General features: G+C 46.9%; 1 long non-coding RNA gene across 1 annotated transcript in view; it reads right to left on the reverse strand.

Annotated features, from left to right (window-relative positions):
• Nucleotides 1-17,738: 17,738 nt before the first annotated feature.
• Nucleotides 17,739-26,388, reverse strand: part of LOC142020323 (uncharacterized) — a 48,211-nt gene continuing 39,561 nt past the window's right edge. Inside the window, exons 2-3 of the long non-coding RNA XR_012647361.1 lie at nucleotides 19,046-19,164; nucleotides 17,739-17,787 (exon numbers count right to left, since the gene is read on the reverse strand). This is a non-coding gene — a long non-coding RNA (uncharacterized LOC142020323). The remainder of the gene's footprint in view (nucleotides 17,788-19,045; nucleotides 19,165-26,388) is intronic.

The raw sequence follows: 26,388 nt of genomic DNA on the forward strand, positions 1-26,388 counted from the left end.
TTAGATCAATTCACCAAGACCAGAATACTAGCCTTCTGTGCAAGCACCTGAACGTGGTGATCTAGCACAGAGAGATGGGTAAAGGAAGACATATTGTTGAGGAAATTCATGAATATTATTCCAGTTGCAGGGTGCTCACATTTTTGTGACTGCTAAGAATCAGTGACTATCTAGTTTGTTGCAAATTATTCCCTCTACACTGTTAACTAGCAACCTTTTACATAAAAAATAATTTGGGATTGATTCTTTCTTTTTAAATACCTGCACTAACTGAAAAGAACAGTTTGTGCATTGGTGGAAACAGGGTTTGTTCTTATTAAGATTTGGAAGAATGGATATGTGAAATAATGCCTCTACTTGTTCATGAAAAAGATGTTCAGGAACAAAAGAATATTCATCTATTCACTTATCATCGCATTTCAGTTGGATGGTTTGTAATTGGAGCCATGAGGTACATTTTTGGTTTCCACTTGAACAACCAATAGTGAAAAAAGATGCAATAATCTGTTTTAAGCCTTAAAGCTCACCCCATGCAGGAGTCCAGGTGGAGCTCTAATTTCCATAGAAGTGAGAGGAGAAGTTGTTTTACCATGCAGTCTCTCACATATAATTTTCTGTGCTGCAGTTTATCATAAACAATCAATCTTTCACTCTGTCATGTAAAAACTTTCACCAGCAATCAGTAATGATGGAGACCACAGGTGTATTTGACTGATGAAAATAGCTTTACTGTCAACAGGAAGCTGTATTTCATGACAACTCACCAAACTGCAGCATCCACCACTGATTTGTTCACACCTCTCTTTTTCGCTTGACTCAACTCTCCAACACTTCCCAAAGCACCACGTAGGGTTTATTCATTCCAGCACTATTGCATTAGCATTATGCAATGAATCCACAGGTCACAAAAAGGTGGGAATTATTCAGTTTCCCAACTCATTGCATCATGGCTAATGGCATTGCATTTGGAACCCACAGGCCCACAGCAAGGATGTGGATGTATTGGAACAGGTCCAATGGAGAGCAACAAAAATGATGAGGGGACCTGTGAGGAGAGACTGAGGGACTTTGACTTATTTAGTTTGAGGGGTGATTTGGTAGAAACCTTTAACTTCCTGAAGGGGGGCTCTAAAGATGATGGAGAGAAGCCGTTCTCAGTAGAAATGGATGGCAGAAAAAGGAGTAATGGCCTCAAGGTACAGAGTGGGAGGTGTAGGTTGGATATTAGGAAAACAATATTTTAACAGGAGAGTGGTGAAGCACTGGAATGTATTTCCTAAAGTGGTGGTGGAATCTCCATCCCTAGAAGTTTTAAGTCCCGGCTTGACAAAGTCTGGGGTGAGATGATTTAGTTGGAGTTTTTTAGGCAGGGAGCTGGACTAGATGACATCCTGAGGTCCCCTCCAGCCCCAGGATTCTATGATTCTATGAATTAAAAGGAAGATTCCATAATGTATGCCCCAAAGTATTGGCTACAGAATCAGAGCCATACTCATTACATGCTGCCCTTAGCAGAAATCTACCCACATGCCAATGTTCAGATATCAGACATGTGCTATTTTGCAATAAGACCATTCCTATAAGTCACCAGAAAATTATTAAATCAATTGCCTAGATTACAACCTTAGTCCTTCCCTAGGACAATTACCCAGCATTGCTCAGGTTCTTTAAGACAGAGGCCTTGAAGTATAGGGGATGAGGGATTCACGGCAGGAGGCAGAGGGTGTGGGGCATGTAGGAGTCAAGGTTGGGGAAGAAGGGAGGCAGAAGTCAGAGCAGGGGGTGGGGGTGCAGGAGTCAGACCAGGGGCTGTGCGGGGAGGGTGAGTTCATGGGAAGGGTTAGGAGTGGGGCCTGGCGGCTGCCCTGGGGTGGTGGAGTCTGTTTATCCTACCCATCAGCTTCTTCCTGGGATGTGGAGACGCACACCCCCAGCCCTTCAGCTTGTCACCAGGGCCATCCTGGAGCTGGGGGGCATGCTTCTTGCACTTCAGCTTGTCTTTTGGCTGGGCCGGCGGGCAGGGGGAAGCACCCCTCTTGCCAACTTCTTCTCACGTGTGGGGTGTAGTGGGGTCTGCAGGCTGCCTTCAACACTCAATAGGCATATCATGGGGGCTGGGTTAAGCTGGTTGGGTGGATGCTCCCTGGGGATGGCCGGGTTGGTGGGGACTTTCTAGTAAGATGACCAGCAACAGCCGAGCTCAATCCCCAGCTGGCCACTCCATTCCCAGGACAGGTCCCCCCTGTGGTCATTTGTTAGAATAACTGTTCCTGCAATCAGTCCTCGTGTTTTCCAGTTAATTAGAAACAATTACATTCCAGGCACTTCCCATTATTTTGGCAGAACCAAACTGTACCATTGTTTTAAGTTGCAATAAGAAGCACTTGCATACCAAATTTGGTGATCCTAACTCTTACTGGCTACGTCTACACGTGCACGCTACATAGAAGTAGCTAATTTCGAAGTAGCGACATCGAAATAGCCTATTTCGATGAATAGCGTCTACACGTCCTCCAGGGCCGGCAACGTCAATGTTCAACTTCGACGTTGTGCAGCCCAACATCGAAATAGGCGCAGCGAGGGAACGTCTACACGCCAAAGTAGCACACATCGAAATAGGGATGCCAGGCACAGGTGCAGACAGGGTCACAGGGCGGACTAGCGCTTCCGGGGCAACAGCTAGCTGCTCCCTTAAAGGGCCCCTCCCAGACACACTCAGCCTGCACAGCACGCGGTCTGAGGAGCCATAGGCACACAGACCCCGGGCGCCGCAGTCATGGACCCCCAGCAGCAGCAGCAGGAGCAGCAGCAGCAGCAGCCAGAGGTCCACCCAGCCCTCCCGGCAGGAGCAGGGCTTGCCCTGCTCCATGCCATGTGGGAGGCAGCTGAGCACCTCCTTGCCACACAGGAGGAGATGCCCCCAGGGCAGCAGGGCTCAACCCCTAACCCTGCAGCACCCCGCCCCCCCACCGCCTCACACGCCGGTGGCTGTGGAGCTACCCCACCAGCACCGACTGGTGGGAGCGGCTGGTGCTTGGGGAGTGGGACGATGACCGCTGGCTCAGGAACTTCAGGATGAGCCGGCAGACATTTATGGAGCTGTGCCAGTGGCTCAACACCGCACTCAGGCACCAGGACACCGCCATGCAGCGTGCCCTCACAGTGCAGAAACGGGTCGGCATCGCTGTCTGGAAGCTGGCCACTCCAGACAGCTACCGATCCGTGGGGCAGCAGTTTGGTGTCGGCAAGGCCACCGTCGGGGCTGTCTTCATGGAGGTAAGAGAACCCACGGGGGGGAGGGCAGGGCAGGGGAGGGGGACCCGGGCAGAGGAGGGCAGGGCAGGGCCACGCACACCCTGCTCACCCCTCATTGGTGCTCTCCCATGTGCTTTCTCTGCAGGTTGTGTGTGCCATCAACGCCATGCTCCTGCACAGGCTCGTGAGGCTGGGGGACCCAGATGCCACCATCGCAGCCTTTGCCACCCTGGGCTTCCCCAACTGCTTCGGGGCTCTGGATGGGACTCACATCCCCATCCGCGCCCCGCATCACAGTGGAGGACGATACCTGAATCGCAAGGGCTACCATTCTGTCGTCCTCCAGGCCTTGGTGAACAGCCGGGGACGTTTCCAGGACATTTACATGGGCTGGCCTGTCAGCACCCATGACGACTGGGTTTTCCAGAACTCGGGCCTGTGCCGCCAGCTGGAGGCGGGGACCTACATCCCCCAGCGGGAGAGCCCTCTGGGGGACACCACCATGCCCTTCTGCGTCATCGCAGATGCGGCGTATCCCCTCCGGCCGTGGCTCATGCACCCGTACACGGGCCGTCTCTCCGCTAGCCAGGAGCGCTTCAATGAGCGCCTGAACCACGCTCGCCAGGTGGTGGAGCGCTCATTTGGCCACCTGAAGGGACGCTGGAGATGTCTCCTGACCTGTCTGGATGCGGGCCCCAACAACATCCCCCAGATTGTGGGTGCCTGTAGAGAGCAAGGGGGACACCTTTTTCCAGGGCTGGGCTGCGGAGGCCGGCAGGGCAGACGTCCAGCCACCTGCTGCCCCCAGTCTGCAGGTGGACCCCGAGGGGACTTGGGTCTGGGAGGCCCTGCGGGCCCACTTTGATGAGGAGGCCGCGAGGTGAACTTTACCCAGGCCCCCTACTGCCCACCCCTTCCTCCACCACACTCCTGCCCCAACGCCTACACCATGGAGCACCCCACCGCACCCTCCCTCCCACTTTTCCTGGACAAATGACAGCACACACTTGTGGCTGAACTTTAACTTCTTTTTTTGTTTCAGAACCTTTTTTTTGGAACTGTAAATATTTGAACCACAAACAAACTATGTACAAACATGTTGAAAAAAAGTAATATGTACAAAAATAAAACAATACAAAGAAACAATTGTCCTGAATAATAAAAAGAAAACCAGGGAGGATAAAGGGGAGAACTATTTACATGGGGGGACCGGGCAAATGGGGGGCAACAAATAAATAATAGGGTCCAACTATATACAAGGGGGGGGCCACGTCCCGGGCCCCTCACCCTATAGCCAGGCACTGGGGGTTGGCGGCTGGGAGCCCCGCCGCAGTCGCAGCCCTGTCCGGGGCTGGGTGGGGGGGGCCGGACCGGAAGGTAGGATGGCCGGCGAGTCTCAGGTGGCTCCAGGGGTCCCTCGGCGCTCCGGCCCTCGGTGGTGGGTGGCAGGGCGACGGCGGACGGGACAGCGACGGGCGGAGCAGCTGGTGGTGGGGCTGGTGGAGCAGGCAGGGTGGGCGATGCGGCGGCTGGCGCATCATGGGGGGCCAGGTAGTCCACCAAGCGGTTAAATGTCTCCATGTAGGCCCCCCATGCCTCCTGGAGCCAGGCCAGCGCCCGCTCCTGCAGCTGCAGGTGCTGCTCCGCGATCTCCAGCTGCTGACGGTGGATGGCCAGCAGCTGGGGGTCCGTCGCCGTCGGCTGTTGGTGGCGCGGGGTCTGCCGTCTAGCCCGCCGTGGGGCCGGTCGGTCCTCGGTCGACGGGCTGCCCTGGAGCGATGGTCCCGGAGGGCTCTCCGGGACGAATGATGCCTCGCCGGCGCTCTCTTCCGGTCCTTCTGATGGTGCAGGTGCAGGACACAGGAAAGGAGGGGGGGAAGAAGAATGGAGACAGGCATTAGTGTGGGCCCCGAGCCGTGGCCGTTGTCCCCCCAGCCCTGTGCTGCAGGTTCCCCATCCCCGTCCCCGGGAGATGCTGCTGTGATGGATGGGGTTGAGGGGTCTCCCTGCCCTGCATTCCGTCCCCTGGTAGAAGCGACTCTCACTTTACCCTGCAGGGTCTGACAGCACGAGAGGTTTCTTAGGCCACAGATGCCCAGTTTCTGGCAGGAGTGACAGCACCAGCTGTCGGAAGAGACAGTCCTTCCAACCTGTCGTGGGGAGAAGACCCCAAGGGGGGCCCCTCTGGGATGCAGCTTTCCCCCTCCTCAGGCTGGCTGCCTTCCAGCTCTCCCATCCCCTAGCCTCTACCTGTGGCCCCCGCCCTCGCCCCCCAATTCCAAACCAGCTCAGCTCCTCCCTTCTCTTTGTTCAGGGCAGAGGTGTCACCTGCCAGCTGTAGCCCCAGCATCCTCCTTTGGCCCTGGGAGCTATTCGGCTCTTGTTGCTCATATCTAGCCTGAGTCTCCCTTTTGCACTCCCCCGCACTCCATCACATGCTGCTGCTGCGGGGTGTCCCACCCCCTCCTCCCAGAGGCCCCTCGAGGTTCCACTCCCCCCTGGCCCGGGGATGGGGCATGGCACTGTCATGCGGGGTGGCGGGGGGCAGGGGCTGATGCAGTGCTGTGAGGGCCATGGCCCTGCTCTCCTTGGGGCCATGGCCATGTGAGCATGTGGGGGCCCTGGACACATATCTATTACCCCCACCCCTCAAGCCCAGGGGTGTCCACCAGAGGGGGGTACCTACCTGTCGATCCGCTCCCACGGTCCGGAGATCCCCGGGGGGCGGAGGCCCAGCTGCTGCTCCGGGATGGCAGGAGGAGGATCTGCAGCCTGGATTCTGCAGAGGAGGAGCCCCCCTCCTCCTCCTCCTCCTGCCGCGATGTCCCGGGTGTGGCCTCCGGGGGGGGCCCCCGGGGTGCGGGGCTTGCCTCCGGGGCGGACTCCGTCTGCAGGGCCTGCTGGGGCTCGTCGGCCGAGGTGTCAAGGGTGGCCGGAGGGGAGGAGGTGTGCCGGGGGCCCAGGATGTCCCTGAGCTCCCTGTAAAAGGGGCAAGTGACGGGGGCGGCCCCAGATCGGCTGGCCGCATCCCGGGCCCGGGAGTAACCCTGCCGCAGCTTCTTCACCTTACTCCTGACATGGTCAGGAGTGGGGGCAGGGTGACCCCGGGCAGCCAGGCCGTCGGTCAGCCGAGCGAACGCATCCGCGTTCCGCCTCTTGCTCCCCATTACCTGGAGCACCTCCTCCTCGCTCCAGAGCCCCAGCAGGTCCCTCAGCTCGGCCTCCGTCCAGGAGGGGCCCCGCTGCCGCTTCCCAGCCTGGCTGCCCGCGTGGCTGGGCTGGCTGCCCTGGCTCCCCTTGGGGGGGTCCCCTGGGGGCACTGGGGGGGCTGCCGGGCAGCCTTCGCAGCTGGGTGTGGGGCTGAGGTAGGTGCAGGCTGGCCGCGTGTGCAGGCTGCTGCCTGCATGATCCCTCAGCTTCCTGCAGAGGAAGGGAGGGGGAGGGGACCTTTAAGGGGCCGCTCCATGCGGCCACCAGTGAGCTGAGGGGCTGGAGAGAGCGTCTCTCAACCCCCCAGCTGATGGCCGCCATGGAGGACCCGGCAATTTCGACGTTGCTGGACGCACAACGACTACACGGTCCGTATTTCGACGTTGAACGTCGAAATAGAGCGCTATTCCTATCCCCTCATGAGGTTAGCGACTTCGACGTCTCACCGCCTAACGTTGAAGTTAACTTCGAAATAGCGCCCGACGCATGTAGCCGCAACGGGCGCTATTTCAAAGTTAGTGCCGCTACTTCGAAGTAGCGTGCATGTGTAGACACTGCTACTGAGTAGGAGTTCTTGAACACATGGACTCACAGGGAGATGGACAGACAGATACACTTTTCTAAACTACATAGGTATCTTGAACCTGCAAGCAGATGACAAGAAGCATATAAGTACATGTCCTCTCCTACTCCAGCGATTACAATTAGATGCATCACCTTGTTATTACTATTTACTGTCATCATATATACCCCACATATAGGTTTTCATGTAAATTAAGTACGTGGACAAAAAAAGGAATGAATTTTGTACTAAATGACACAATAAAAATCTCAGACATTAATACTTTGCTTCTCATTTTTTTAGTAACCTGTAACTCAAAAGTAGTTGTCCAGTGTTAAATACGGCAAATGTCAAGCCTACGTTTGCTCTCCTAAACCAAATTGTAGGAAAACTAAACACAGGATTTGTAACCTCATTTGCAATGCTAAAGAACTCCAAGGAGACAAGCAGAATGTAGCAGAATATTTCACATCTACTGGAAAATGGGCTGAAGAACATTCACATCTGATTTCTTCCTGTGATGAAAAAGGGGAGAAAGCACGCTGGCTGAAGTCTAAGCTCATTCTTAAATCCAGTTCTGTACTGCAATTTAGGGACATTCCAGTTTGCCCAGTCTGGATCCTTAATGTTTATCAATTTTCTTATTTCATGATGTGCAACATCAGAGGAAGCATCATATTTTTGATGATCCTTTATGGGTTATGCTGACAGAGGCAATGCTGGTAGTGATAGTTAAGACTTTCTAAAACTCTCCATTTTAACATGATTTTCAATTGCTGATATCTTCATCAATCTTTAACCTCTTAGCTAGACTTTGCAGCAAAACAGTTCAGCTACTCCTAGTACAGAATTAAAAAAATCCAGCAGCTGCTTATTGTCAAGGTCTAACCCTCCGCATGTGATAGAACAAGGGGTTGAAGCTCCAGAGTGGACTGCTGGGTGGTTGGGGATGAATTTACTGTCATTTTGATGAAAATCTGCCCAAATATGACCAAAGACCTTACCTTGGGTGGTGAGAGGGGATGATCTCGAGGGGGTTAAGAGAAAACACTTCATACATTCTCAGAGTTTGGCTATTGGCAAACACATTAATGTCCAAAATCTGTCTAGACTGAGTATGTCCAGCTATACACTGACCAGGCTATGCTTCTGCTATGTCCACCAAGTAACCGAACCTGCTTAGTCTCTAACCTGCAATGGCTGGGCAGGACTTTTCCAGCATTACTCCTCTCAAGCACTTGAGCACTAGAGATCAGAGCTGAGAGCAGTGAGATAGTCAAAATGGCTCAGTCAGTTTCCTCCAAGAATAATCCACTACTGAAGTGAATTATTGCCTTTGCTCCACTCATGATCTGGGTGGACATCTATATATTTCTACATGATATGTGGTTTTGATTGCTTTTTCAAAAGCATAGAAAATATGGAAAAGGTATATGGAACTACATGAAAATGCTAAGATTGAAAAATGAAGCACTCAAAAGTTAGGAAATTCATATTACACAGTTTCCAATGCAAGCCCTTTTCATATTACGTATGTGTTACGATCACTTTAATTACATGACGGCATATTACTTTTTGTGTGTGTCCTCTGCCTCATTCACAGCCCAGAATGGAACACAGGAATTCCTACACTGGGCTGTTTGGAGTTCCAACCGGTGACACTTTTACTAGGTAAGTTTTTGTAATTAAATCCCACTGCTGCTATTCAGGCAAAACTCCCACTGAAAGTTTTCTAAGTACTGAAATGTTTGCTCTGGAACTTAGGAGAAGCAAAATTAAAAAAGATCAAACTACAACATATAGATGATGGCTGGTAGGAGGGTGGGGCATTTGCAAACAACATGTATTCATCCCTTGGTATTTTTCCTTCCCCCATGTGTTAGGTTTGGTAAGTCCTTACAGAAATTCTAAACAAAGCCAACCTTCTGAAGGACAATCCAGGGGTGACCAAAATTTTTAGCTGACAAGGACAATCTCTTAAACAAAGAGTTTGTTATTGATTTGTATGCTGCTATAGTGCTGAGATCAGGAGCAGTTCAAAGCTATAAATTGTTCTTAAATTCCCTTCAGATTAAAAAAGACCTAATTACTATACATCCACTGAAGTACATAAAATGCAAAGCTATTCTAATATTATGTTTTAAAATTGATCTCTTCCCATTTTTCCAGTCCAAATGTTTGAACTGGTTATAGTTTTTGAAGTATTATGTGAAGAACAATTACTAAAACTAAACAAACATGGAGTAAATAAATAGAACTGAGCCACCAATGCTTTGATTGCTGTTTTATCACAGGTGTTTTAAAATAACAATTGAGAACATGGCTCAAGATGATGAATATTACTTTAGCTGCAATGAGTGACTTAAATAGCTATATTTTCTTATCTGATCCAAAAAAGATTAATCTTTGTGGGTAATCATTCTTAATCTCCTTTGAGCTATTTTTAGGATGATTCTAAGTTCCTTTTGCAGACCAATGAAGTTCTGTAGGGTTCGATGCATCATTTTGCTATTTTGATTGGCATTAATATTTTATCCAGCACTGCCACTATCAGTGGTTAAAAAAATAAACAACCAGCCTAAGAAATACACAGAAAATGAGTAACATCCATATGCCTATTTGAAATAATTGTATCTGCTTGATGCAAATAGGATGGGTATTTTTCATTTTAGGGTGGTCTTTTTCCTCATTGTTGTAGCAGACATTTCAAAAGGTGTTTGATCACACATTCTCTCTGGTTGATATTCCATGCTGGTGACTGACAACAGTCCATTGAGAGTAAGCATTTAAGGAATGATGTACTGATGTGTTTGGAAATTGCTGTGTCAAGGACAGAAATGAACAATAAATCAGAATAAAATGGAAACATGCTTGAAACTTTGCTTGAGGATTTTTGCATTTGTGAGGACAAAGGACATTTGACAATATGCGTCATCTTTGCAGTGTTGCCTGTAGCTACTGTCAAATTAGTTCTTAATACTAAGGGGGAAAACAGTCAGGAAGAGCAAAGCTTAAAATTTAAGACACTCATCAAAATTGCTGGAAATAATTAGCAATTATGAATTCCACATTTATAAAACAAAGGCATTTGAAATACAGATTGCACCTCCCTGGTCCAGCACCTTTGGGAACTCACTGGTCTTGAATGAGGGAGTTTGCAGGACCAAGGGATGTCAATTCCAGCCCTCTACTGGGCTTGTTTCCCAACTCCACTCCCAACCTCAACTACCCTATCCCCACACTTGGTCCCACTTGGGCTTCATGTCCCCACCAGATCCAAGACACCAGCCTTGCTCAGGCTGCTTGCTCAGGCCCACTGCCTCGGGTCCCACCTGAACTTAGGGCCATGAGTCCTGGCAAGGCTCCCTGAGGCAGGTCCTGCTATCCCCCAGTTACTGACTGCTGGGCTGTCTGGCCCAGGAACATCCTGCTGGACCACAGATGCTGCTGGACAAGACAGTCCTGGTTATTGGAGGTTCTACTTGTATTATGTTTGCAACAACAATCAGTTTGTGCACCTAATTCAGCTTTTGTCAACATCCACCCAGCTCCAGAGTAAACTATATGCATATGGTCCTAAGAAGGGAAACAAATCAAGAAATTAACCTGATATGTGCACTACACTATGACACCTAGGCTCTACAGAGCACATCCAGGCCTGGACTTTCTACCAGCATATAAGGGAGATGGACAGAGACTCAAGATTCTTCAATCATCCCCAGAGCAGCAGCATTTCACTGAGAGAAACATGTAACTTGTGGGTATAATACCATGCTTGTTAATCACAAATGAAGTGCATGTGGCAGCACAACAATCCATGACTCTCCTCTTGAAGTTTGCCAAAAAAAACAAACAAGCAACTGTAATAAGAGCTTATGCACCAACTCTAGATGCCTAAGATGACATGAAGAGGAAGTTTTACACCCAATTGGACACAGTCCTGAAAGACATCCCCAAAAGAAGACAAGATTATTCTCTTGGAGAATATCAATGCCAGGGTCAGAAGAGATGCAGACCTCTGGAAGAATACCATTGGGAAAGACAGAGCTGGCAACAGCAACTCCAGTGGAGTTCTCCTCCTTACAAAATGTGCAGAACATGAGCTTGTCATCACAAACACCCTTTTCCTCCAGAATAACAAATTTAAGACCTCATGCAGCATCCTCAATCAAAGCTTTGGCACCTCTTAGGCCATGTTGTCGTACACACTCGGGATCGGCGTGGTGTTCTTCACATATGTGCAATGAATAGTGCTGATGAATGATAAATTGATCCTGCATTATTCAGTCCACCGTGGCGATTAGGATGGTCCCCAATTAGAGAAGTCAGAGGAAACAGATCCAGCGAAAGATCAACATACAAGGCTTGATGGACCCCATCAGATGAAGTGATTTCCAGATAGCGCTTCAAAGGAAGCTGCCGACAGTACACTCTGAAAATGTGGAAGAGCACTGGTGTCGGTTGAAAAATGCCACCATTGGAGCTTGTGGAGAAACCACTGGCTACCAGTCTTAGGAGACTGAAGGCTAAAAGCAAGACCTTCATGACCTTGATCATGGAGCTCAAGTTCATGGATGAAAACAAGGTTGCTGCTCTTTCTCCCACAACGCTTCAGACCATCTTTAGTGCCTTCACTGAAGCATATGAGAATCTTGGCCTCACACTGAACATTAAAAAGACCAAGGTACTCCATCAACCCTTGCTGATGGGACAATCTCATGTACTGTCTATTGAAGTCAATGAAGAGCTCCTGGAAAATGTGGAGCACTTCCCAAACCTCAGATGTCATCTTTCCACTAAAGTGGACATTGATGTGGAAATCCAGCTTCATCTGCCTGAGACAAAGGGTCTTTGAGGACTGGGACATGTATTCCCAAGACAAAGCTCCTAGTATACTGTGCAGTAGCTGTTCCACTGCTACTATACACATGTGAAACCTGGACAACATGCAAGTGTCATTTGAAGGCATGTGAACAATATCATCAACTCTGCCTCAGGGGAATCCAAAATATCTCTTGGGAGGATAGGTGCATGAACACTCGCATCCTGGAAGTGTCAAACATGACCAGCATTGAAGCCTTTATCTTTCATCAATAACTACTCTGGACTGGTCACATGGTTTGAATGTTTGATCTGGGCCTCTCAAAACAGATTCTGTTTTTCTGAGTTGGAGGAATGGCAGAAGAGCATTGGGGGCCAGCAGAAGTGATATAAGAACGTGCTGAAGTCACACATGAAAAAATGCAGCATAGGTGTCAACAATTGGGAGAACCTTGCCCAAAACTGTTCCCAGGGGACAATGGTAATCAATAAGCGGGTGAGTGATTGGACGCAGAGAGGCACAGAAGAAAACATTAAAACCTACCCTGTGCCTCTCCAACAGCTGCCAACACTAGTCCCTCGTATGATAAGATCTGTGGCTCCAGAATCAGGCTGATCAGCCATCAAAGGATTCACAAATAAGAGGGTGACATGAAGACATCCTACACGTTATTGAGTGACCACCAAGAAAAGCATGTGGCACACAACAATTCATTCACTGTCTTGTTTCTGATCTTCACTGGGGAAAAAGCAAAAGTTGTATGATCTTACAAAAAGATGTCTCACAAACATAAAAATAGATTTGTGTTTACAATAAAACCTGAAACCACAAACTCACTCAGTGTTATTAAACGCTACACACATTCTAGGATGGCCAAAGGGGCTGAAAGGCTTCAGACTGGGCTGAGCTACAGTTATTGGTTTCACAGGTTTTCAAAGAAAAGCAAGGTATTGCTCAGTGGTATTTGCTAGGTGTCTGCTGGTTACAGTTCCTGGGTTCATGTGTGACTGTATTTTGGGTTCTAAGCAGCTCCAGTCTCCAAGCTAAGATCACTGCATGAGCTCCAGGGAATTAAAAACAAACATATCTCACTGCAGTCCAAGTAGGGAGGTCTGCTCCAGTACACTGAACCATTAAGCTATTTATTGTTGATATGGCATTCCTGAAAGACATAGGAAGAACAGAATGTGGGGCATTTAGGTGGCCCCTTTCCAGTAGCTCCTTCCATAAGAAGCCCATCCATGCAGCTGCATGCCTCTATTTCCAGTCTGGGCTTTGTACAGCAATCCCATTGGAAGGTGAGGATGGCAGCAGTGTAGCTGCTCCCAAGAAGCTTCCGTCATAGAGCTACATGGTGGCTCCACATTCTGCTTCTTTCATTGATGTGGCTTAACGATCTACAGAGGCTGGCACAGGTCAAGCTGCAGGGGCCAATACAGAGACAACCAAGGGCCCAATAAGGCTGCCTAAGATTTTCCACCAGCCACCAAGCACCAGCCCAGGTTTTACCCCGCTACCTGGATCGATGTCAACGGTGTCTGATCCAAAGGGGTTTACAGGGTGTGTGACAGAGCCCGTTTGCTCCCCAGAAAAGATGACAGACAAGGGGTCAACTGTCCACAACTAAGTTTCTTTTTATTTTGACAAGAGCTAGGTTTTTACAATGTAGCGTTTTCTCTTTCCTATTTATTTACTATGTTACCACACTTTATTTTACTATGTATCTATTTAATATCTCTAGAAGCTACAACTATATCCTTCCCTGTTCCCTGAGTCTCAGCACAGGATTTGGGACTAGTTGACTAATAGCCCCTTTGTTGTATTTTTGTAGTTACAACGTTTAAACTATACCCTTCTTAGACTTACTGTTGGCTCCACTGGGACGCACAACTTGGTGCTCTTCCGCGCGTGTGCTATAAGGGAAAAGAAATAAACCAGAACTGATAATAATTACTCTGCTGTATATTTACTTGTGTATTCATTTAAATATGTATATATCTTTATGTTTCTCTTTATGTTATATATTAATACGTTTCTATATATTTAATTATGCCAGGTTGTTTAGTCTGGTAACGGGCTTCCAGAATTTCTATGTATACATATAATATGCCAGGTTATTTAGTCTGGTAACGGGCTTCCAGATTTATGGGATATTTTTGCCCGAAAAGACCCCAGCGCAATAAAATAAGACTGCGCTGGCTTCCCTTCGCCTCAGCGTCCCAAACGCTCAATTATGAGTAGTTTTTGGGCTTAAAGGGACTATAATACGACGCCTCCCGAGAGCTACCTATGTCGGGCCCCCTAGTAAGGGAGCCCCTTTACTGCCCTGCCTCGGGAGGAACTATACAATATTATATTCCTCTTACTCGGGGCACCCGCCCCCTTCAGAGCACTTTTCTCCTTTTAGGAAAATGGCCGGTGATGTTCGACCCTAGGTCCCCCAGCGACCCAAGGGAACAGCTGTTATGCTTTTACTGCCTAGGTGAGGTTACCCCTGCTGGCCAGGCAGATGGGGCCTCCAAAAGTGGCTAAGGCCGCTACCCTAGGACTTCTTATATGTATACACTTAATGAATATTAATAGGATACCTGCCTCCTACGGCCGCCTCAGGACTTATTGGCAACGCCTGAGGTCTTATGTAACCCTACAGGGATTTATTTAATATGGGTACCCCCTTAATGGGGTGTCCCTTTAAATTACTCTTTTAGTTTAAGATTATGTGTAAAATTCTAATTGGGGTTCTCCCTTTACCGGGTTATCCCCTTATGCTTCAACCCCCGCTTGGGTGAGCTCTACCCAGCGGAGGGAGCAATCAGTTCTGGGTCCCTATGAATTAAAATTCTTATCTAGTCTTCTATTATGTATGCAAAGGGTAAAACGGCTAGGTCAGTAGACCGCCTCCTGTGCTTTACAAATGAGAACCCTGGGAACAGGGTTCCACAATTTAAGACGATTTAAACCCGTATAATATCAATGAGGGATCGATATTATTAATGCTAACAATATATAAACCCTAACTCTAGTGAAATAAGCTAATGTCCCTATCTTTTTGTGGGAAGCAATTATTAAATACCTATCCTCCTCCTGATCTGTCAGTCCGGGCGCCGGGCCCGAGGGTCTCCACAGGAACCTAGGAAATGAAGCCCTCACGGCGCGCTTTTTACTGGCAGCCGCGGCAGGCAGATAGGATAGATAGGGAAAAGAAGAGGAGGCCAGGGGAAAAGGCCAGCTTGGTTAACAAAAACCCCTGGCTAAAAGCGGCAGCAGCTCCGCCGCCGGCCAGCAGAGGCCGCCGCTTGTGCGGCTCCCCAGGCAGGGCACCTGCCGGCGCGGTCTGCCTGGCGAGCCTGCCTCAGGTAAAATCTGAGGCCTTTAGTGAGTTCAGCTCAGTTCTTGTTCACTGGAGCTCTTCAAAAAGGCTTCTTAGCTGGAGCTCTTCGAAAAAGCTTCTGCGTCCCACGGTGGCTGGGGTGCGTAGATTGACACGCGGGTCTGCTTCAGCGCTTCTCGTCGAATCTTCGGCCAAGGCTGAGTCCAGCTCTAAACTCAGTCCTTTTTGCTCTTCTGGGTCCGTTGTCCTCTTCTCCGCTGCTCCCCGACGGACTGGCAAAGCCGGGCTGCGCTCCAGAATTTATAGAGCTGGGGCGGACCTGGTTGAACACTCGCAGGTGTCAGGTCCGCACCTGCGTTGCCCAGGCAACCAGGATGCACGTTCCGTTTACATATTCATGAGCATCATAAATGGTCTAATCCGCGCATCTGAATTCAAACCGATGCTCATGAATAGGCAATTAGCTTATGAATATGCATAGGCAATGGGCAACCCTAACGGTCACTCCCTATACCTTGCATTTACTTGGGTTATATAGTTACCTAAACAGTGTTTTATGAAGTAAATTATTTTACAGTTTAAATTTATTCTTACCTAGATTAGTGGGGAAGACTGTTAAGTCCATATAAATCCTATTTTTAATTTAAAACTGCTTGACATCTCGAGGCTATCTGGTAAAGGGTAGTGGAAGGCACACACAAACCTCACAGCCCATGGCCAGGGACATGTTCTCTATAGAGGAATTTACAACATGGCTCAGGGAGAGCTCAAGAACAGAACCCCACACTGGCAGGTCCTTTGGCACAGCTGTCCCACCTCTCTCCCCAGTCCTGTTCTCTGGCAGGACTGCCATAATGACCCCAGACAGGACTCAGGAGATGCAGCTGTATGGAAGGGCTGGGGATGAGGCAGAAGGCAGTGCAGCCACATCAGAAGAACTGGTTTGAAGAATAAGCCTTCCCTTCATCTGTAGCAGCCTGTATAGCAGCTGTGCCTTTTCCCCTACTGGGAGCACTCCTGCCCCAGTAACATGGGAAGGAACATGGGGAGGGAAGAGGGAGAACATGGGACTTTTACTTGAAGCCCTGTGAAACTAATAACTTAATTATTGGTAGTAAATGAATTGTATGTGCACCACTGATTATTCTAGATTTCTGTATAAGCTCCTATTTTTCTCCTTTTTACATGTTTGCTAGTAGTTCTATACTTGCATGTTCTCTGAATTTAAGTATTTAAAAAAAAGCTTTTAAACAGGAGAGTTCTTCTGTATCTGGAAGCAGGTTAAATGCTAAGGAGAAGTACAATAAGAAAGACTAGTTAAAAATAATTTGTGCCTTTTGTAGTAAAATGCCCTAAGTAAAGGGATTAAACTTTATGCACAGCTTGATGTGGGGGCCTGCTTCACTTTCTAAAGAAAATATCAATGAAAGGCACCCTGAGGGACAGAAGAATGGAAGAGCTGAACTTAATGAAGGTTGACAATGACTATTATTGATGTCCGTATCACAGATGACAAGTGGTTTAGGGGACTTTTCTGCCATATTGACACTGTAGCAGTTCAAATGCTCTTTTTGTATTTGTGTATATAATCTAGTGCATTGTCTGCTTCAATGCCGCATCTGAAAATCTTGATGTAGAAAATGACAGTTTTCACCCTATCTTCTTTTCCTTCTTCTTTCAGGCTGAGCAACAGCTGCATTAGCACAAACAGTTTTTAATCTTGAGATAAAAATAAAGCCAATGTTTCCTCTACTGCAATGTTTCCTAAACTTTTTGAGACCGTGAAACACCAAATAATATTTTTAATGTGGAACACCTCAGCAATTACAAAATGAAGTCATTTAATAAGGTATCATAACAATGAAGTTGTATCTGGTTTCAACATATACCATCAGTGTGTGATACCAAAAAAGTGGCAGACACTTATGGCACACATGCAAGTTGTTCACAGAACACCATTGTTCCATGGAAAATAGTTTAAGAAACACTGCTCTATTGGATAAGTGTTTTTGACACCTTCAGAGACCATTGGGTACTGTCCGTGTTGTTGTCCCCTCGTGGCTCCCTCATTTTAACCCTATGACCTTCATGCTTGTGCCTGTTTTCTTTTCAGTTGTCCTCCATAATTATTTGAGTTCCTGAGTCTAGTGGATCTCTTCTGTAGGGGTGATCTTTCATCTGTGAAGGGGATTGCACCCACCCATTACTTAGGTTTCAATAGGGCTAAATCAGTGTTCCAGGTTTCTTCCTCTCCCCAAAAAAACACACAAATACACTTTCATGACACCAGGCTTTGTGATGCTGAAATCTTACATGATGTTTTCCTCATGCCCAGAATGGGGAGAGAGGGTGCTTAAATTTAAAATGATAATGTACATTTTTTACTAAAGCACACTAATTAACAGGGCACAAAAAGTACAGAATGACTACTATGGAGATTCAGAAGCTAGAAAAACCATCTTCCTTTTTACCCAAACAAGCCTTGATAGTATGGGGCATTGTGCCATCTTTAGGAGCTTGCAGGTATATAACAGGAAGTAGAGGCGGGGAAAACTTACCTCCTATGGAGACCTCCCCATCCGTTCACTGAAAACAAGCCATAGTGACCTGTGTGACACACAAAAGGTCAGCATTGCCACCCCCAAACATTCACATAGTACAAATCAGCCCCCCCCCAACCCCATTTTGGGTTCTTCTGTTTGCCTTCTTGTTTCCTAGCATTTAATGGTAACAGGATATGTTTTCAGCTGTCTCTCTATCTACCCGGTTCATACCAAAAAAATGTGAGGATTCTTAAGTAATCATGAGAGTCCTGGAATTTTAAGAAGATCAAATAGCACTTGCATTAGTGTTGTGAAAATTAATAAAAATGAAATGGTATAAAACTCTACAGCAATTTAGCAATGCACCCAGGTTTTAAATCCACAATAGCACTCGTGTTATACCTTTGAAAATGAGACTTCATTAAATAAAATAATCTTAAATAAATTCCATGTCTACCCCTTTGGACAGGCAAGATCTTTCATTCTCTAGCTAGCCAGGCAAAATCTCTCCCACCCTGTTTTCTCTCTCAAATATACAGAGTACAATACTCTTCAAAGGACTAACTAACCAAAAGAAAAAAAATAAAGTGCCCCAGCAAAACAGCATTAGCCCAACATCCACTTCTGCATGTAAATAAAAATGTTGCAGTATTGAGACAGGGCCTGAGAATGGGGGAGAACTGAGGCTTGCTGGCCAAGGAGACTGGGATTCAACTGAGAAGACTGAGACTGGCTGGGTGAGGAGAATGGGAGGAGAAGTCTGTGCCCAGTAGAAATTCTCCCCTCCATAGACAGGAGGAGAATCCAAGGTTTCTGTGTCTCATTATTCCTCTGCTGTAAGGAAGCATGTGTAAAAACCAGCTTGAGATGTTTCCTACCCATTCTACCACTGGTCCACATAGAAGATGAAAACCTGCTATAAATAACAGTTTCTCTGTTAGCTCAAGTGTTGGCAGAGGTCTATGTAGTAGATCTTAAGGTTCCAAATGTGCTGATGACCATGTGGAGGTCAATATGATTCTGCTTCTTTTTTCATTTTTTAAAACCTAGGGTGGGCCCGATTAACCAAATGGGACTGGATCAGGCCAGCAGACTCAACCTAGTGGGTGAGGCAGTGGCTTTGCACCTGCCATTTCCTCTCCTCCCAGCTGGCAGAATGACATTTCAGGGAAGTGGTAACTTTTAAAATTACTTTTAAAGAACACAATTCCAGCTGTAAAACAAAACACTCAAAAATTAGCTTAATTCTAGAATTTGCTTTTCTGGCCACCTTTTTTACATGTGTTATGATAGAGTCTTTCACAGCATAATCATGAACTTACCCCTTTCCCATGCCAGGCTTCCTGCCTCATTCAGTGTACAGGATGTTCTGTAATCTGGGAGCTGTTGTCTGTAGACAGTTTATTTACTGAGGAAGCTGGATGGTTTGTAGTGAATGGGGCTGTAGATTGCAAGAAGAGAAAGAAGAGTCTTGGGTCCAAAGCAGTTGAATGGGTTCTATCCTTGTCGCTACTACAAAGTTCCTTTCTGACACCCATGAATTCATGTAAATTAAACTATTCTGAGAGGGTCACTAACGGTGTGACCAAATATGAAACAGGGAGATATGGAGGGGGAGAGGTGGCTTCTCCCAGCTCCACCAAGCCGCGGGGAGCTGGGAAGGAGGCGGCAGCCCCTGGCCTTCTCCACAAGCCTCAGGGAAGTGATAGCCCCCAGCCCTCCCTCTGAGCCCTGGGGAAGCAGCAGCCCTCAGTGCTCCCGAAGCCCCAGGAAAGCAGTAGCTGCTGGCCCTCCCTGGGAGCCCCACGGAAGTGGCAGGGATGCGGCAGCCACCCACACTTCCCCCGCTTCCCTGAGGCTTGGAGGTGCTCTCCGGATGCCTGACTTAATGTAATATGCATCTAGGTGTGGTTAATTGTCCCATGTAGCGGCACCTAGACCACTCACACAGAGAAAGAATGAATATCTTCTGAAGCCTTTGCTGAGACTCAGACAGGTTTTTGATCAAACTGTAGAAGCTCCTTCATTAAGCTCCAGAAATTCCAGGTTCAAGTCCACTGGGGGCGCGGTTACATTAACATGAAGGGGTCTAATTTAGAGAAGTATACTCTCAGATGCGGCTAATATCAGTGAGACTTCTGCTTTGAACACAGGAAGTACTATTTAATGTTAAGTACTCTGAAAAAATCAGGTCTTAAGTGCCTGAGAATTAGTAGAAACTTAATCTTTCTTTGCCTCAGTTTTTCTGTGTTAAAAAAAGAGCACTAGATGATGCCCCTAATCTCATAGGGCTGTTGTGAAAATAAATGTAGTCATATTTGTGACATAGTCACACGCTTATGATTATGAGTGACTTAGTAGAACCCATGAGATAACTAATAATTTCTCTTCAGAGCAGAGTTTGAACACTGTTATACTGAGCACCACATACTGACCTTTCATTAAACAAGCATGGTCATTAAAAAAGCATGGTCCATTCTATGTACCAAATGAGGGCACTCCTGCAGAAGGTAAAAGTTATGAATCTATGTAAGCAATGACTATCTTAATGCACATGAACAGAAGGGCCAAATGTTAAGTTTCACAGGCTTTAAATACCCATAATCTTCTTTTAACATGGTCGGTGTGCATAACACATATTCATTTGAACACTGCCCCTCTGTAACAGTCAAAGTGTGAAGACACAACCTTTTAATCCAGAGCTCAGACCTCTTCCACTTTAGCTATTGCAAATTGACAGAGTTTAGGGATAAATAAGGAGGTACGAAAGAATATGCTGCTATTCTCTGTAGACCAGACCATGAAGGTAAACATAACACATGTTCAGAGTATATGCAAGATACTTCAGTGGAGCACTGGGAATAACATCCTTGGCTTTTAGTCCTGATTTCGAGATCAGATTTTTCTCCTAGTGAGTACAAACAGCATGTACAATATACCTCATCCCTATGCCACCAGAATTTCCAGCTATCTTCAAGACACCATGGACTTCCTGAGGAAACTACAATACACTGATGACCTCCCTGAAAACACCATCCTGGCCACCAAGGACGGAGAGGCCCTTCACACCAATATCCCACATGAAGATGGACTCCAAGCTGTCAGGACCAGTACCCCTGATGAGGCCAAGGCACAATTGGTGGTGGAGCTTTGCGGCTTTGTCCTCACCCACGATTTCAGATTTGAGGACAATTTATACTTTCAAATCAGTTGCACCCACATGGTCCCACAGAATGACAACATTTTTGTGGCTGACCTGGACCAACACTTCCTCAGCTCTTGTCCCCCAGCACCCTTCCTCTGCTTGTGCTGCATTGATGACATCTTCATCATCTGGACCCATGGGAAGGAGGATCTTGAAGAGTTCCACTGTGATTTCAGCAGTTTCCACCTGACCATCAACCTCAGCCTGGACCAGTCTACACAAGATAAGGTGATCATTCGTCCTATTTTTGGTGGGACAGGCCCAAAAGGTGTCCCTACTTATTTTTCTAAACGGGACTTATTGTCCCTTCTTTGGGCCCTCCCCACCACTGACTTTTCCACCAGCAGCTGTGCAGGAGCAGCTGCTGACCGGAGAGCACCTCCAAGCCTTGGGGAAGTGTGGGTGGCTGCCACATCCCTGCCACTTCCTTGGGGCTCCCAGGGAAGGCCAGCAGCTACTGCTTTCCTGGGGCTTCGGGAGCACTGAGGGCTGCTGCTTCCCCAGGGCTCAGAGGGAGGGCTGGGGGCTATCACTTCCCTGAGGCTTGTGGAGAAGGCCAGGGGCTGCCGCCTCCTTCCCAGATCCCCGCGGCTTGGTGGAGCTGGGCGAAGACACCCCTCCCACTCCATATCTCCCTGTCCCATATTTGGGACAGGGAGATAAGGTCCCCTAACATAAGAGATCTACTTCCTGGACATTATAATGCAAGTAAGTGATGGCCACATAAACACCACCCTATACTGGAAACCAATGACTGCTTTGTTTACCTACATGCTGCCAGCCTCCATCCAGGGCACACCACACAATCCACTGTCTACAGCTAAGTACTAAGGTACAACCGCATTTGCTCCAATCCCTCAGACAGAGATAAACACCTACAAGACCTTTACCAATCTTTTCTGAAACTACAATACCCACCTAAGGAAGTAAAGAAACAGATTAGGAGAGCCAGATGTGTACTTAGAAGCCATCTGCTACAAGACAGGACCAACAAGGAAAACAATAGGACACCATTGACCATCACATACAATCCCCAACAAAAACATCTCCAGTGGATCATCGGTAATCTACCACCCATCCTGGACAAGGATCCTTCATTCTCACAGACCTTGGGGGACAGGCCAGTGCTCACGTACACACAGCCCACCAACCTGAAACACATTCTCACCGGCAACAACACAACAGTAACTCCAAGTTAGGAACCAGTCCCTGCAACAAACCAAGGTGCCAATTCTGCTTACATATCTACACCAACAACACCATCACAGGACCTAACCATATCAACCACACCATCAGGGTTCATTCACGTGCATATCCACAAATGTAATATATGCCATTTTATGCCAACAATGTTCCTCTGTCATATACATTGGCCAAACTGGACGGTCTCTACTTAAAAGAATAAATGGACACAAATCAGATATCAGGAATGGTAACATGCAAAAACCTGTAGAAGAACCCTTTAATCTCTATGGACCCTCAGCAGAAGATTTAGAAGTAGCCATCCTGCAACAAAAACTCTTTGAAAACCGACTCCAAGGAGAAACTGCAGAGCTATGATTCATTTTCAGATTTGACACTATCAATAAAGGATTGAACAGAGACTGAGAGTGGCTGGCCAACTACAAAAGCAGTTTCTCCTCTCTTGGTGTTCACTTCTCCACATCAGCCGCTGGAAGTGGGCCACATCCCCCCTGACTGAATTGGCCTTGTGAACTCTGGCATTCCTCTTGGTGGGGACTCCCTCTTTTTCATAAGCTTGTATAATTAGACCTCTGTGATGTCCACTACATTGCATCTGATGAAGTGGGTCTTTGCCCACAAAAGCTTATGCTCCAAAATATCTTCTAGTCTATAAGGTGCCACCTCTCATTTTTTTAACCCCATCTGAATTCCTCTATGTAGACAGAAGTTCTTTAGAAAGCATGAGTCCATACCGTTTGAGCTAAAGAACCAGATCATAGCATGAAATAATTTGCAAAACCATATACCTCGGTATGTGGGTCAGATGCCAGGCTGGACAGAGTCCCTGAAGGCAGAGCTTGGAATTTAATCCATGCAATATGGCTCTTCTAAGTCTCCCTCACTTTCTCTCACTGAAGATACAGGATACATGGTGTGATGCCATAATCCACACTAATATAGCAGGGATCTGTGGCTGTCTCAGATCACAAGTCTGTTACTACCTCCCTCATGCTTTGTATTTCTGTGAGTCTGCTGAGGCCAATGGGATACTGTGGGGAGCAGAAGCAATGCTGTATGTTAAACGAGAGATCCACCGTGCCATCAAAAGGAGACTGTGCGTCATTCATTTTCAATAAATTGCATAGCTTATAGGAAAGCATGAGTGATCCCCTCTATTTCTTGTTGTTTAATTGACCTTCATCAATTGCGTTTTTGAGACCAGTTTTAAAATATATTGTGTACCTCGAACAGACAGCATCAATTTGCACAATTTATTGTTTAATTTAAACCACGATTGATTCAATTAATCCAATATCCAAGCAAAAAGCTTGGAAGATCAATTAGTCTGTGTCACGTCTAGTGAAGCATTTCAGCAGTGACTCTTGTCTGAAGCTGTTCTTTATTTCTGCTATGGTTTTATGAAATCACTGTTGATGTGGAAGTAGCCAACAGTTACAAAATGTCAACATACCAACAGAGCAGTAAACAACATAAAAGTGAAGATAGTCGTTGTGGCTCACAGCTTGGGACACTGTTGTAATGGTTTAAATCATAAGCCAAATGATTGTTATTACAGAGATAGTGCATGTCATGTTTGCAAAAAAAATTGTGCATGTTAAAAATGACTGCCATTATAAAGATAAGTCTCACAGGAGGAAGGGACCTCGACTCTGTAAACAGACAGCAATGTATTGCTGCAGAATGTTTCCTTTATCTAATAAGCAGCTTCAAGTATCATTTATGGTACCCTTTGCTACCAAAGAACAGGACGGAGATAGATTCAAAGGCAGTAAGCCCAATTATTTATGAAAAATGTAATGAGAAAATTTTCTCATCACTGGGACTTTGTGGGGCAATTTCTGATATTGATAAAACATAAGAAATAAAGCCACTGCTGATTATTATGGTTTAAGTACAGTGAGCCTGTACAAGGCAGCAAGTGAGAGACAGGACCTGCTCAGAGGAGGTTATGGAGTCAGTTCTTCTCAGCACTAACTCACAAAAGTAATAATTAACCAGCAAAAGATCACTGTGTTACACAAGCGAGCTTTGCTTTCGCAGGGTCTGTGCTTAGTCTGGTGAATAAAAACATACAAGATAGCAAATCAGAAGATCTAAACCAGGGGTGGATAACCACTGGTCAGCGTTCCACATCCCAACTGTGTGACAGGTGGGTGTAAAGCAAGCTGCATCTGGATCTGGCCCAAGGGCTCTGCCACGGGGTGGAATTGTGGGGGCTGGGGCTGGCGGGGGGAGGTGCAGGAAGCAGCTTTGTGCAGCACTGCTCCTTGCTGCTGTTCCCCCAGCAGGGGAAAGGAGAACAGGAGCTGCAGTGACAGTGCTACCTGGAGGCTTTATCCCACTCCTCTGATTGTCTGGAATTCCAGCCAATCAGAGCAGCAGAGGGTAGCACCTGGAAATTGGAAGTGGGGGCACAGAGTCATGTGCATCATTGGGGTACTGCACAGATAAGCTGCACCTCCATCATCCAGACCTCACACCCCTAAACTGGTCCTGCATCCTCCTTCCTGCCTAAATACCTAATCCCACTCCCTTTCTGCACTCTGTCCCGCACCCCAATTCTCCAACCCCACCATGGTCCTGCCCTTTCCCTCCCAGATGCCTCACCCCCACCCTGACCCCTCACTTCCAGACCCTTTACTCCAAACTTTCCTGCACCCTTCCTTCCACTCAGATTGCACACCGCAGCCCACTCCTCAGGTCTCCTACTGCCCAGTTCCCCACCACCCTCCTGCACCCCTTCCTTGTCAGACCCACAGCCCCAGCTGGCTCCTGCACATTCCCTCCCACCCAGACTCCAGACCCCAAGCCTACTTCCTGGTAGCCCCCTCCCACACTGACCCTCTCATTTTGGCCCCATCCCAGAGCCTAGAAGGCTCCACAAAATGTACACGCTGTGAGCACCCATGACCTTTGAAGCTGTAGGCATGGCAATACTTACAGATGAATCTTAAGTTTACTGGGTGGAAATTTTCAGGAAGCTCCATTATGTTCAGACCTGTTTATATTCCAGCTCCATTATGTTCTTGACTGCTGTGTGTCCTGTGGCTTTAAAATTATAAAAAGGATAAAAACTCCTCTGCTTCCTTTCCATTATTATTCTCATAATTACATGACTGGACAACATGTGTCGAAATGTTTCTGAAGAGGCATGCTAGCATAAGGCTATATTGAATGAAACCAGGTAAATCAGTATGCCAGATAATACTAAAAGTTAGCACATTCATACTACAGTTGAATGCTTCAGCAGGTGTGCTGCTGCCTTCTATGGTGATAAGCTTCCAATAAATTAAGAGAGCAGTGGAAGACAGAAGAAAGTCATCTAAATCACAAAAGAACTAAAAATGGTCGTATACCTTGCAGAGTTAAGGTACAAGACGCAGGGGTTGTCATTCAGACAGATGGTGATCAGTAAAAGAGTGAATTCAAAGGGGCCTTTTTCCAGAAGTATAGGCACTCCTCGTAGACATAAGGGATTTCAGCCAGAGCTGGGAGAGATCCATGGAAAATGTTCATTTCTACTGAGGTTTTACCAAAAAAACAACATTCATTTTAATTTAAGGAAGACTGTTTGGGAGTTTGGAAAACCACAAGGTGGGTTGCGCTGTTCATGTTACCTATCTTCAAGGGAAGAAAAAAGAAACAAAGGAGCAAGACAGTCAAAGGCAGGGAAGAAGTGGATAAACAAAAACCAAGAATGAAACAAGATGTTTCAACCCCAAACAAATCTGTTTCCTGTTTTATTTAACAAACAAAAAGTTAATAAAGTTCAAATAAAAAGGTTCTGCTGGTTTTTTTAAAAGGGTAAAATTACTTACCAGGTTCCAAGAAGACCTAATTGCAGCTGTCACTGATCAGGATTCCCCAGCACAGGATTGTGTATGATGGAAAGGCTCATGTTCGAGATCATCTTGCAAACACAGACACCAGAACAGAGGTGGAATACAGCATGAAGTGCTGATGCCCAAAGGCTGCCCTCAGACCACTGCCATAACTTGATCATACCGTATGAATGGACTATGGAGCAGCCAAGGACCTGAACTGATGTTACAATTGGGCCAAGAGGTGTATTCTAATTGTAAGCACAAGTGTAATAAGTGAAAGTTTGTAAGTCATTATAATAAACATTAATATGAGATTATTTAAGAGATGATGTAGCAAGGACACAGACAAAACTGAACTAATGTATTAGAAAAGCTTTTCCTGATATTATTCAAGTACTGTATTATGCTTATATCTGGTAGAAAGGAAGTA

Source organism: Carettochelys insculpta, chromosome 13 (genome assembly GCF_033958435.1).
Source record: "Carettochelys insculpta isolate YL-2023 chromosome 13, ASM3395843v1, whole genome shotgun sequence".
NCBI lineage: Eukaryota > Metazoa > Chordata > Testudines > Carettochelyidae > Carettochelys > Carettochelys insculpta.